The sequence below is a fragment of the Chiloscyllium punctatum genome, chromosome 17 (genome assembly GCF_047496795.1).
Source record: "Chiloscyllium punctatum isolate Juve2018m chromosome 17, sChiPun1.3, whole genome shotgun sequence".
Lineage (NCBI taxonomy): Eukaryota > Metazoa > Chordata > Chondrichthyes > Orectolobiformes > Hemiscylliidae > Chiloscyllium > Chiloscyllium punctatum.
Genome location: NC_092755.1, coordinates 57,397,724 through 57,410,396, shown reverse-complemented (window position 1 = coordinate 57,410,396; position 12,673 = coordinate 57,397,724).

The following is a 12,673-nucleotide window of genomic DNA, read 5'->3' as shown; positions in this document are numbered from 1 at the left end:
ACCCAAAGATCATCCCAACTTAATGATGCTATTCCCAATACTTGCAACAATCCCCATAAACACCCCCTTGGCACAAAAAGGTAGAATCAAACACAGGGTCTTATAGGAGAGATGTCGGAGGGAGAGGGATCAGCATGGATCTGCTTCATTCATGTCGCTGTTTCTTGGATTAGCAGCCTCACTGACTGCCTGACTGCTTTCAGTGAATAGCCAGACCAAACTAAACCAGGGTAAATGTGAGTTGGGAGAACTGGCCACACCCCTTTCACTCTATGAGTGTTTTTTTTTATTTGAAAGCCTTTTTACCTGAGACAGTGTCTGTTAGCTATCATCAAATTGGCCCTAAAACCTATCCAAGCCCAGACTTTTTGGAACTTGTGTTTTTATGACCTCCTGACAAAAGAACCAAGCACAACATATCCTTGTTAAAGGAGCAGCAACATCACATTCTTGATAATCAAGACAAGATTGATGACGCTGTAATTGGCTGAATTGGATTTGTTCTGCTTTTTTCTGGTCATGACATACATGGGAAATGCTCTTCACTGCTGGGTTGACAGCAGTGTTGTAGCTGTACTGGAACAGCTTGGCTCAGGGCCTGGGTGGTTCTAAAGCACAAGGTGCCAGAGTGTTGTCAGCCTTTGCAGTTCAACCAATTCTTGATATCAAGTGGAGAGAATAGAATTCAATAAAGACCATTTGTGATTTTTGGGGACTACAGGAGCAGGCAAGATGGACCAATCCACCTGACGCCTTGTTGGAGATGGATGCAAATGCTTCTTCCTTGACCTTTGTGCAGATATGCTGGGCTTCCCAATTTATTGAGAATGGGAATGCTTGTGGAGTCTCCTCCTCCAGTTCGGTGTTTAATTGTCCATCACCATTTATGACTGGATGTGACAGGATGGCAGAGATTAGAGCTGGAATTATTGGATACCAGTTCATCTCATTCCCAGGACATCATTGCAGGCTTTCCCAGGGCCGTTTGCCCAACCATTATCAGCATTCTTAATCAATGATGAGGAAGTCAAGATGTCCACTGTAGAATATACAATGTTCAGTTCCATTTGCAACTTTTCAGTTTCTGTGACAAAACTTGGATGTGACCAAACCTGCATAAGGTTGGCGTGGGCTTCATAAGTTACAAATAATATTTATTCCCCACAAAAGCCAGACAAGAACCAGCTAAAACAGGGAAAAGTCAACCACTTCCTCTTGATATTCGACAACATTCCCATCACTGATTTCCCCCAAGATCAACATCCTGGAGGTCACCATTGACTGAAAACTTTACTGAGTCAGCCACCTAAATATTCTGGCTATCGCAGCAAATTTGGCTTTTCCGTGTTGAAAGGCTCACTTCATGATATTCCAATGATTTTGCACCAATGACCAGACAGACTATGATACAATGTTTTCCATTTGCCTGAGTGAGTACAGATCCAGCTTCAATCAAGAAACTGACCGCCTCATAGGATAAAGCAAGCTGCTTTCCTGGCACTCCATCCCCCACCAGTGCAATGTCACTACAGTACTACATGGACAGCATCCATTAGCCAATGTCACAGCAGTACTACATGGACAGCATCCATTAGCCAATGGCACTGCAGTACTACATGGACAGCATCCATTAGCCAATGTCACTACAGTACTACATGGACAGCATCCATTAGCCAATGCCACTACAGTACTACATGGACAGCATCCATTAGCCAATGTCACTACAGTACTACATGGACAGCATCCATTAGCCAATGCCACTACAGTACTACATGGACAGCATCCATTAGCCAATGTCACTACAGTACTACATGGACAGCATCCATTAGCCAATGCCACTACAGTACTACATGGACAGCATCCATTAGCCAATGTCACTACAGTACTACATGGACAGCATCCATTAGCCAATGCCACTACAGTACTACATGGACAGCATCCATTAGCCAATGTCACTACAGTATTACATGGACAGCATCCATTAGCCAATGTCAATACAGTATTACATGGACAGCATCCATTAGCCAATGTCAATACAGTATTACATGGACAGCATCCATTAGCCAATGGCACTGCAGTATTACATGGACAGCATCCATTAGCCAATGTCAATACAGTATTACATGGACAGCATCCATTAGCCAATGTCACTGCAGTACTTCATGGACAGCATCCATTAGCCAATGTCAATACAGTATTACATGGACAGCATCCATTAGCCAATGTCACTGCAGTACTACATGGACAGCATCCATTAGCCAATGTCAATACAGTATTACATGGACAGCATCCATTAGTCAATGTCACTGCAGTACTACATGGACAGCATCCATTAGCCAATGTCAATACAGTATTAAATGGACAGCATCCATTAGCCAATGTCACTGCAGTACTACATGGACAGCATCCATTAGCCAATGTCAATACAGTATTAAATGGACAGCATTCATTAGCCAATGTCAATACAGTATTACATGGACAGCATCCATTAGCCAATGTCACTGCAGTATTACATGGACAGCGTCCATTAGCCAAAGTTTCTTCGATAGTGCCTCCCAAATCCACAATCTCTAGCACTGAGAAAGACAACAGCAGCAAGCTCATGCAAACATCACCCCGTTCAAGTGTCTGTCCAAACTATCCGCATCATTAGTGGGTTGAATTCCAGTTCAAGAATGTGGATCACTACATTTTCAAGAATCCGGGGTGGGTAATAATAGCTGCTCTTGCCAAGGACATCCATATTCTATTCATGAATAGATTAGAAAATAATTCCAATTACAGATCATCACCTTGGAGGAGTAAAGCTGAGGTAGATAACAGAATGATTCCTGAGGAAGGGTGACTTGTCCCAAAACGTTAACTCTGATCTCTCTCCAAGATGCTGCCAGACCTGCTGAGCTTTAATATTTTTGTTTCTGATTTACTGCAGTTGCAGTTCTTTTGGTTTTAATTAGAATGATTCCTAGTGAAAGGCCCAAAGTCTAATTTATATAGTGTACTGTTAAAAAATGAGATGATTTTTAATGGATTTTCTTTTGGAACTAACAGTGGATAATCAGTGACAATGAACAAGAGACTGTCATTTTCTAACCCTCATCAAATACCATTAGCCAGGTATTGGTCACAATCTTTCAAAACATCACAGAAAGTGCAAATCTGCCAGATATGCAGCAAACTATCAGTGTTGCCTCACGTAAAATCATAATTTCAGTGAACAATGATAGCAAGAACAGTAGCTTGTATTTCTCAGATTAAATTCAACATTTGGAAATATAAACGTGTGTGACCTGAAGTTTGGTCACAAGATTGTAGGGAGCAGCTTCAGGGAAGACAGGGGTAGACAGATTTAGGGTGAGTGTTTGAAAATTGAGGGTCTTGGCAGCTAAAGGCATGGTCACCAGTAAAGGTGAAAAATAAAGACAAGTGTGAAAATATAAATCATGTGAGTCATATAGTCAGTTTGCTCAGTCATAGTACTAACTGGTCATGGCGTCACCATTCAAAGCTGTCTTGATGCCTGAAAATTGTTGTGTCACCTACTCCCCGTTCCAGGACAAGGGTTTAAAACCTGCCTTGGAAACAGCCTCTGGAGAAAGCCTTTAGATAATGTGTCTTCCCAAAACTCAGGCATAACTTATTTCAATTGCTAACCACATGAGCAACAGAGCTTACAGTGTTGTATGGATGACGAGGTGGTCATGTTTTCTTTGGCAGCTGGATGTGAGATGGCTCGGTGAACAAGGGATTACTGTTCCAGTTGTAGGACATTAAGTTTAATTTATATCTGACACATTAACCAATTTCATGCGAAGTAAAATACTTTATGACTCACCAACAGCGAGTAAACATCATAGCTGGTATAGTCTCTATTCGACATGTCCTCTAATGATCCCATTAAGTTCATAAAACAATGGATAAAATTATATCTTTTCATTTTTATTTCATCTTAGTTCTTTGGTCCTGAAGCTCCTCAATACATGAAGAACCTATTTTATTCAGCAACTGACGAGTAATTTATATGTGTAATATATCTGTCCACAATTGTTACAGGTCAGAAGGTTACTCACTGCCATTATACTATGCTGTATCTATTTCTGAAGTGTTCAAATGTGTTTTAACTGAATAGTATCTTCTTTAAAAATTGATGTGGATTCGTACTGTGGCATGAATCTCAGTGTAGCGATGGTAATGAGCTCAGCCAGCTGGACCTCATACGAGTTCCCTGATTGGGGCTGTTAACCTGGATCAATCAGGGAGCAGTGGCTAATAGAATATAAACAGGAGTGTCAGAGATTCTGTTCACTCTGAGAGCTGGCTCTGACGGAGCTGGATCAGTGTCAATTCTCCACATATAAAAAAAGGGTGACTTGGTAACAGGAAACCAGTCTCTGTAGAGTTATTAAATTCAGCAGTGTAAATATTTATCAGGATTACTTCAGCAGTACTATTCTCCTTTGTGATTGTAACCGTGAAAATAAAACCAGGAATTCTATGGGAACATCCTGTCCTCCAATATCCCCTCCAAATTCATACACTTTGCTAACTTGGACATGTATCAACATTTCTTCATTTTCACTGGTTCAACATCTTGGAAATTCCTTAATTAACACCACTGAGGGTGTAACACCAAGAGCATCAACTGGTTTAATGAGCAGAGACCCATCATCTTTTCTGAGAAACGAGAAAAGGACAAGTAATGTGCCTTTATCAATATTGGCATTAACCATACCCTGAGTTTACAGAAAATCACATACATTGATTTATTTTGAAAATGCAGTTATTATTAACAAGTCAAATTAAGCAGTTATCTTGCATAAGAGAAATGCCTAGTTCACCTATTTTTGGTGGAATCGATGTGGATAAGTCTTGTTAGTTCAGAAGTGCTACACAATCTTGAACACTCATCTGAGCTAGGGGGTCCCTTTCAATACGTCTTTGGAAGGCTGACATTTTCAGCAACACAGCACTCGCTGTACTTGCTGCCCTTGTCCTTCAAGATAGCATTGGCCATGGGTTTATAAGGTACTGGCTAAAGAGCCTAAGTGAATTTCCATAGTGCATCTCGTAGATGGTGCATTCTGCTGCGACTGTGCATTGGTGCTGGAGGAATATTTCATGAGTTGATGCCAGTCAAGCTTCGACCTGGATTGTGTCGAGCATCTCGAGTGTAGTTGGAATACAGTCAATCGACAAGTGAGGAATATTCCATCACATTCCTGATTTGTGCCTAGACAGTGTCCAGGCTTTGGGGAATCAGAAGATGAGTTACTTGTTTTAGGATTCTTTGCCTCCGACCTGTTGTAGCCACAGTATTTATGTGGCTACTCCAGTTTAGTTTCTAGTCAATCGTAACCCATAAAATGTTGATAGGTATTCAGCAATGGTAACACCATTGAATGTCAAGGAATAATGGTTAAATTCTCTCTTATTAGAGATGGTTATTCCCTGACACTTGTGTAGCACCAAGGCTACTTGCTACTTGTCAAACCCACCCTGAAAATCTGTGGGTCTTGTTATATTTGAACTTGGACTGCTTCAGTATCTGAGAAGTCATGAATGGTGCTGAACATTGTGCAAGCATTGGCAAACACCCCCACTTCTGAGCTTATGTCGGAGGTACAGTCATTGGTGAAGCAGCTGAAGATAGGCCTGGGACACTATCCTGAGGAACTCCCGCAGAGATGTCCTTGGGCTGAGATGACTGACCTCCGACAAGCACAACCATTTTCCTTTATGCCATGTATGACTAACCAGTGGAAATCTTTCCCCCTGAATCCCATTGAGTCTAATTTCGATAAGGCTCCTTGATGCCAAACTCGGTCAAATGTAGCCTTGATGTCAAGGGCAGTCACTGACCTCAAACATCTGGACTTCAGCTCCATTGTCCACATTTGGACCAAGGCTGTAATGAGGTCAAAAGCTGAATGATCCTGGCAGAATCCTAATTGAGTGTTGGTGAGCAGGATATTGTTAAGCAAGTGCTGCTTGCTACCACTAGTGATGACAACTTCATTACTATAGCGATGATTGACAGTAGATAATTGACTGAGCTGGATTTTGTTCTGCTTTTTGTGTACAGGAGAAACCTGGGCAATTGTCCATATGGTCTGGTAGATGACAGTATTGCAACTTGACTAGGTGTGTTGGCAAGTTCTGAATCACTAGTTTTCAGTAGTATTTCTGGAATGTTGTTAGGGTCAAGAGCCTTTGCAGCACCCAGTGCCTCCAGTCATTTCATGGTATCATGCGGAGTGATTTGAATTGTTTAAATTTGGTGTCTGTGATGCTGGGCACCTCTGAAGAACGCCAAGATTTATCATCCAATTAATACTTGTGTTGTAGAGTGTTGCAAATTCTCCTGCCTTATCTTTTGCATTGTTGTATTGGGCTCCCTGGTCATTGATGCTGGGGATATTTGTGGAGCTTCCTCCATCAGTGAGTTGCTTAATTGTCCACCACCATTCATGACTGGATGCGGCAGGACTGCAGAGCTTCGATCTGATCTGAAGCAGAAGAGTCACATCATACTTGAAATATAACTCTATTTCTCTCTCTCCACAGATGCTGCCAGATCTACTGAGTTTCTCCAGAATTTTCTGTATTAGTTTCATATTTCCAGTATCAGCAGTATTTTGCTTTTATAGAGTCATACACCATGGAAACAGACCCTTTGGCCCATCTTGACTTGCCGGAGACATCCCAACTGACCTAGTCCCATTTGCCAGCATTTGGTCCATATCCCTCCAACTCCTTCCTCTGCATATAGGGGAGGCGATGATCCAGTGGTATCATCACTAGGCTGTTAATCCAGAGACCCAGGTAATGCTCTGGGGACAATGGTGGAATTTGAATTCAATAAATATCTGGACTTAAGGATCTAATGACTACTATAAATCCATTGCCAACTGTTGGAAAAACCTTTATTTAAGAAAGATGGTAAGGAAAAGCCAGTGAACTATAGACTGCTCCACCTTACATCAGAGGTGGGTAAGTTTACAAACGTCCTTTCGGGAAGGAAACTGCCATCCTTACCTGGTCTGGCCTACATGTGACTCCAGACCCACAGCAATGTGGTTGACACTCAACTGCCCTTTGGGCAATTAGTATTGGGCAATAAATGCTGCCTAGCCAGTGACATCCTCATCCCGTTAAAAGAATTTTAAAAAGCTATCCAGTTGCCTTCTGAATGTTGTGCCCACCTCCACCACTTCCTCTGGCAGCTCATTCCATACACCCACCAACCTCTGGGTGAAAAACCCAACGCTCAGTTCCTTTTAAAACCTTTCCCTTCTCACCTGTGCCCTCTAGTTTTGGACTCTCCTACACAAAAGATGTTGGCGATTCACCCTATCCATGACTCTCGTGATTTTATAAATCTCTATAAGGTCATCTTCAACCTCAGATGCTCCTGGGATTAAAAAGCCCAGTCTATTTAGTCTTTCCGAAGAGCTCAAACCCTCTGGTTCCAGCAACATCCTTCGAAATCTTTTCTTGCACCCTCTCAAGTTTAACAATATCCTTCCTACAGAAGGGTAACAAAAATTGAGCACAGTATTACAAGAATGGCCTCATCAATGTCCTGAACAGGCACAACATGACATCCCAACTGCTATACTCAATGTTCTGACCAATGAAGGCAAGGATACCAAATGCCTTCTTCACTATTCTGTCTACCCATGACTCCACTTTCAAGGAACTGTGCACCTGCACCCCTAGGCTCTTTGTTCAGCAACCCTCCCCAGTGCCCTACCATTCACTGTATAAATCTTACCTGATCTGCCTTACCAAAATTAAACACCCCACATTTATCTAAAGTAAACTTCATCTAGCACTCCTTGGCCCATTGACCCATCTGATCAAGATCCCATTGCACCCTGAGGTAATCTTCACTATACCACCTATTTTGATGTCATCTGCAAGCTTACTGAACATATCTCCTCTGTTCACATTTAAAACATTTATATAAATGATGAAAAAAAATGGATTCCAGCACCAAACCTCATGGCATATCACAGGTCACAGGACTCCAGTCTGAAAAAAACAACCCTTTACCACCAGGCTCAGTCTTGGATCTTCAAACCAATTTTGTATCCAATTGGCTAGCTCCTCTGGGTCACATGTGATCTAATGTTCCTAATCATTCCCATGCAGAACCTTGTCACTTTTCTGAAGTCTATATAGACCACATCCATTACTCTGCCTTCACCAATCTTCTTTGTTACCTCTTCAAAATACTCAATTGAATTAGTGAAAGATGATTTCACATGCACAAAACCATGTTGACTATCACTAATCAGTCCATGCCCTTCCAAATACAAGTAAATCTTATCCCTCAGCAACCCCTCCAACAACTTACCCACCTCTGATGTAAGGTGGAGCAGTCTATAGTTCCCTGGCTTTTCCTTACCATCTTTCTTAAATAATGGCAGCACATTAGGCACTCTCCCGTCTTCTGGCATCTCACCTATGTCTGTCAATGATACAAATATCTCAGCGATGGGCCCAGCAATCACTTCTCTAGCTTCCCACACAGTTCTGGGAAACATCTGATCAGGTCCTGGTGATTTATCCACCTTTATGCGTTTGAGGACCTCCAGCACCTCTTCTTTTGTAATGTGGACACTTTTAAAGACATCACTATTTATTTCCCCAAGTTCCCTAGCTTCCACGTCCTTCTCCACAGTAAATACTGATGGCCATATTGATCTTTAAGGGGTCCTATTCTCACCCGAGTTACTGTTTTGCCCTCAATGTACTGATATAATCTCTTAGGATTCTCCTTAGCTCTATATAGGGCAGCACGGTGGCTCACTAGTTAGCACTGCTGCCTCACAGGGATTCCACCCTCAGACGACTGTCTGTGTGATGTTTGCATGTTCTCCTCGTGTCTGTGTGGATTTTTTCCAGGTACTCTGGTTTCCTCCCACAGCCTAGTGATGTGCAGGTTAGGTGGATTGGCTATGCTAAATTGTCCGTAGTGCCAAGGTAGATGATTAGCCATGGGAAATGCAGGATTACAGGGATAAGGTGAGGTTGGTCGTCTGAGGGTGGAATCCCTGTGAGGCAGCAGTGCTAACTAGTGAGCCACCGTGCTGCCCTATGTAGAGCTAAGGAGAATCCTAAGAGATTATATCAGTACATTGAGGGCAAAACAGTAACTCGGGTGAGAATAGGGCCCCTTAAAGATCAATATGGCCATGTATGTATGGAAATATTTTCTGTATGGCCTACTTCCACACTATAGGGATTCTATGATTTGCCAAAGTTATTTCAATACCCTTTTTTGGCTCCCTGATTTCCCTCCTAAGTATATTTCTACTGCTCTTATACTCCTCTAAGGATTCACTTGCTCTCTGTCATCAATATCTGACATATGCTTCCTTCTTTTTCTTGATAAGAGCATCAATTTCTCCCGTCATCCAGCATTCTGTACACCTACCAGCGTTGCCCTTCACACGAACAGGAACATGTTGTCTCTGCATTCTTGTTATCTCATTTTTTTAGGGCCTCCCACTTCCCAACCAATCCTTTATTTGCGAATAGCTTGCCCAATCAACATTTGAACGTTCCAGTCCAGTACCGTCAAAATTGGTCTTACCCCAACTTAGAACTTTAACTTTTTGATCAGTTCTATCCTTTTCCATAGCTACTTCAAAACTAACAGAATTATTGTCACTTGCCCCAAAGTGCTTTCCCATTGACCCCTCAGTCACCTGCCCCTGCCCCTGCCTTATTTTCCAAGAGAAGGTCAAGTATTGCCCCTTCTCCAGTAGATACATCTTGAATATGAAAGTTTTCTTGTACACACATAACAAATTCCTTCCTGTTCAAAACCTTAACATTATAACAGTCCCAGTCAATGTTTAGAAAGTTAAAATCTCCTACCATTACACCCTAATTTACTTAAAAACACCTGAGATCTCCTTACATATTTGCTTCTCAATTTCATGCTGACTATTGGGGGATGGGGGAGCCTATAGTACAATTACAACAAGGTGATCATCCTTTACTTGTTTCTCAGTTCCACCCATATAACATCACTGGATGAATTGCCAGAAATATCCTCCATAAGTACAGCTGTAACGTTCTCCCTAACTAAAAATGTTACGAGGAATGAAACATTAACTCTGATTTCTCTCCACAGATGCTGCCAGGCCTGCTGAGCTTTTCCAGCAATTTCTGTTTTTCTGTCTGCTGGAGCTATCCCTTGAGTTGCATGAGGGCTGATCCTAATATCAAATAGGAACCAGGACAGTTGGTATCGAGTTCAGCTGTCAGCTGTTTCTTTAAGCCTGCCTTCAAAGTTTGGATTGGTCTTTCTGTCAGACCATTGGATGATGAATGGTACAGAGCTGTCCTTAAATGACAAATACCATTTGACTTTAGGAAATACTCAAATTCCTCGCTGGTAAACAATGGCCTGTTAATTGTGACCAACACTTCCAGGAGTCCACGTATTGCAAAAAATATTCTCAGTTTTTCTATTGTCGTCCCCGTGTTTGACGAATGAACGCTATGCACATCCAGCCACTTTGAGTGGGCGTCCACAATGACTAAGAACATTGTGACCATGAAAGGATCTGCATAGTTGAAGTGTAACCGAGTCCAGGGTTACCTGTCCATTCCCATGAATGTGGGGAAGCTGCTGGCAGTGGCTTCTGCCCTTGTTGGCACTCTGGGCACTGCCCCACTAACACAGCTACATCTGCATCCAATCCTGGTCAGCAGACATAACTCCTTGCCAACTTCTTCATTTTGGAAACCCCTGGATGACTCCCTGATGGAGTTCAGCCAGTGTCTGGTGGTGACCTTCATTCAGAACAATCACACTTGCTCCCCATAATATTATGTCATCCTCTACTCATCTCTCTAGATGCAAAAAGGTTTTAAATTCTGGATGAGACAGCCCTTTTGTTTCCCCCATCAATTTTGCCAGGACTGGATCTTCCTATATCCAAAGTCTGATATTATTAGCTGTGACTGGAAGTGTGTCCAGAAAATTTTAAATTATTATGGACTTTTCGAGTGCTATATCCACCAATAGGAGGTGGCTCAATGCATCCACATTTGCTACTTGGTCTCCCGGATGGTGGAATTATAACTTGTAATTATACACTCTTAGAATTAGAGAAGACTTTGGATCGTAATATTCCTTAAGCAAGGCTTTAGTATCTGATGCCTCAGGGAAAGTTAGGCTCCCGATAACCAAAAAAGCTGTAGGTCCACAAGCTGTCGGGAGAATTACCTGTTGCTTTTCATCTGCCCCAGTGTCATTTGCATGAAGAAAATGCATTCTTTCCAAGTACTGGGCACAGTCTTCAATGGCAGGATCGAATAAGCCAAGCTTCCTAAATAATGGCAAGATACCAGAAATGTTTACCACAACTCAAAGATGACTGGTGCGAGCAAATTTCTTTAGGAATGTGCTTTGCTCTCATTGCCACTGAAATAACTTCAGAGGCCGGTATCCTGTCACCCTTTATTTACACGTGGAGAGTCCTTGCCACTGATCCAGTTCCCTCAGAGCCAGCTCTGAGAATGAACAGGATGTCTGACACTCCTGTTCTTATCTGTCAGCTCCCTGTTTAAATCAGATTAACAGCCCCAATCAGAGAACTCATATTCTATGAAGTCCATGGCTGACCTCATTACAATCACTACAATCATCATCTAGTGTAACTTTGGAGAAGTCTACGAAACCCCTAATGTTGCATCAGTGTTATCCAGTACTTCCTAATCAGCTGGTACTCTTGTTCTACTATCTTCATCATGGTTGGAAACCAGTTCTCTCCTTGAGACTTCCACTGAAGTGTCTTGTACCCTCCCTTGATTTGTCAGGATTGTCGTCTGACATCACTGTGGCATTTATATCGATGAGATTTATATCTATTTGTCTTCTTCCTAGGTAAACACCTGCATCCAAAGCGGGTTGGCTTTTCACAGTTAATACACTGACGTCTCCATGCTGAACATGCTTCCTTTAGTTTTGTTTGATTACTTCTGTAATATTTGCAACGTGACTGTGATCTTTCTTCTGGTCCTTCTATGGATGCTTCCTGCTTTTCTCCACATTGTTTCACTGGAAAGGTCTTGGTAGCTTTGCTACATAATGGATAGCTCTGAGCTGCTTATCCAAATAGTGCACAGGAGTGGGACTCCTTCTTCACCTTCTGGACTTACATGTCTGTCCTCCTGTATATGTGTTCTACCTGTTGATTTACAGGCTCACAGTTTCTGCACATGGTTATAACTTCTTTGAGAGTCAGTTTCTTTTCTCTTAATGGTTGCACTCTCAGAGTAGGATCTCATATGCTAAAGGTAATTCCAACTTTGATAGGTCATTTTCAGGTGTCTGAATGCACCTAAAGCCTCTGAGCTTTGCCTGCAATGGTAGTAGATTCGCCAAGTTTACGTGCATTGGACAGGCAAATGGACTTACATGGAATAGTGTAGGTGGGATGGGCTTCAGATTAGTATGAGAGGGTGGCGCAACATCAAGGGCCGAGGGGCCTGTACTGCACTGTAATGTTCTATGTTCTATGTAGTCACATATCTATCAATATGCCTTGTTTTACCTTGAGCTCTGATGTTAAATATATGCCACTTATAAGTTATCTTCACTTTACATTCAAAATGTGCCTTTAACAATTAGATTCCCTACTGTGTGGAA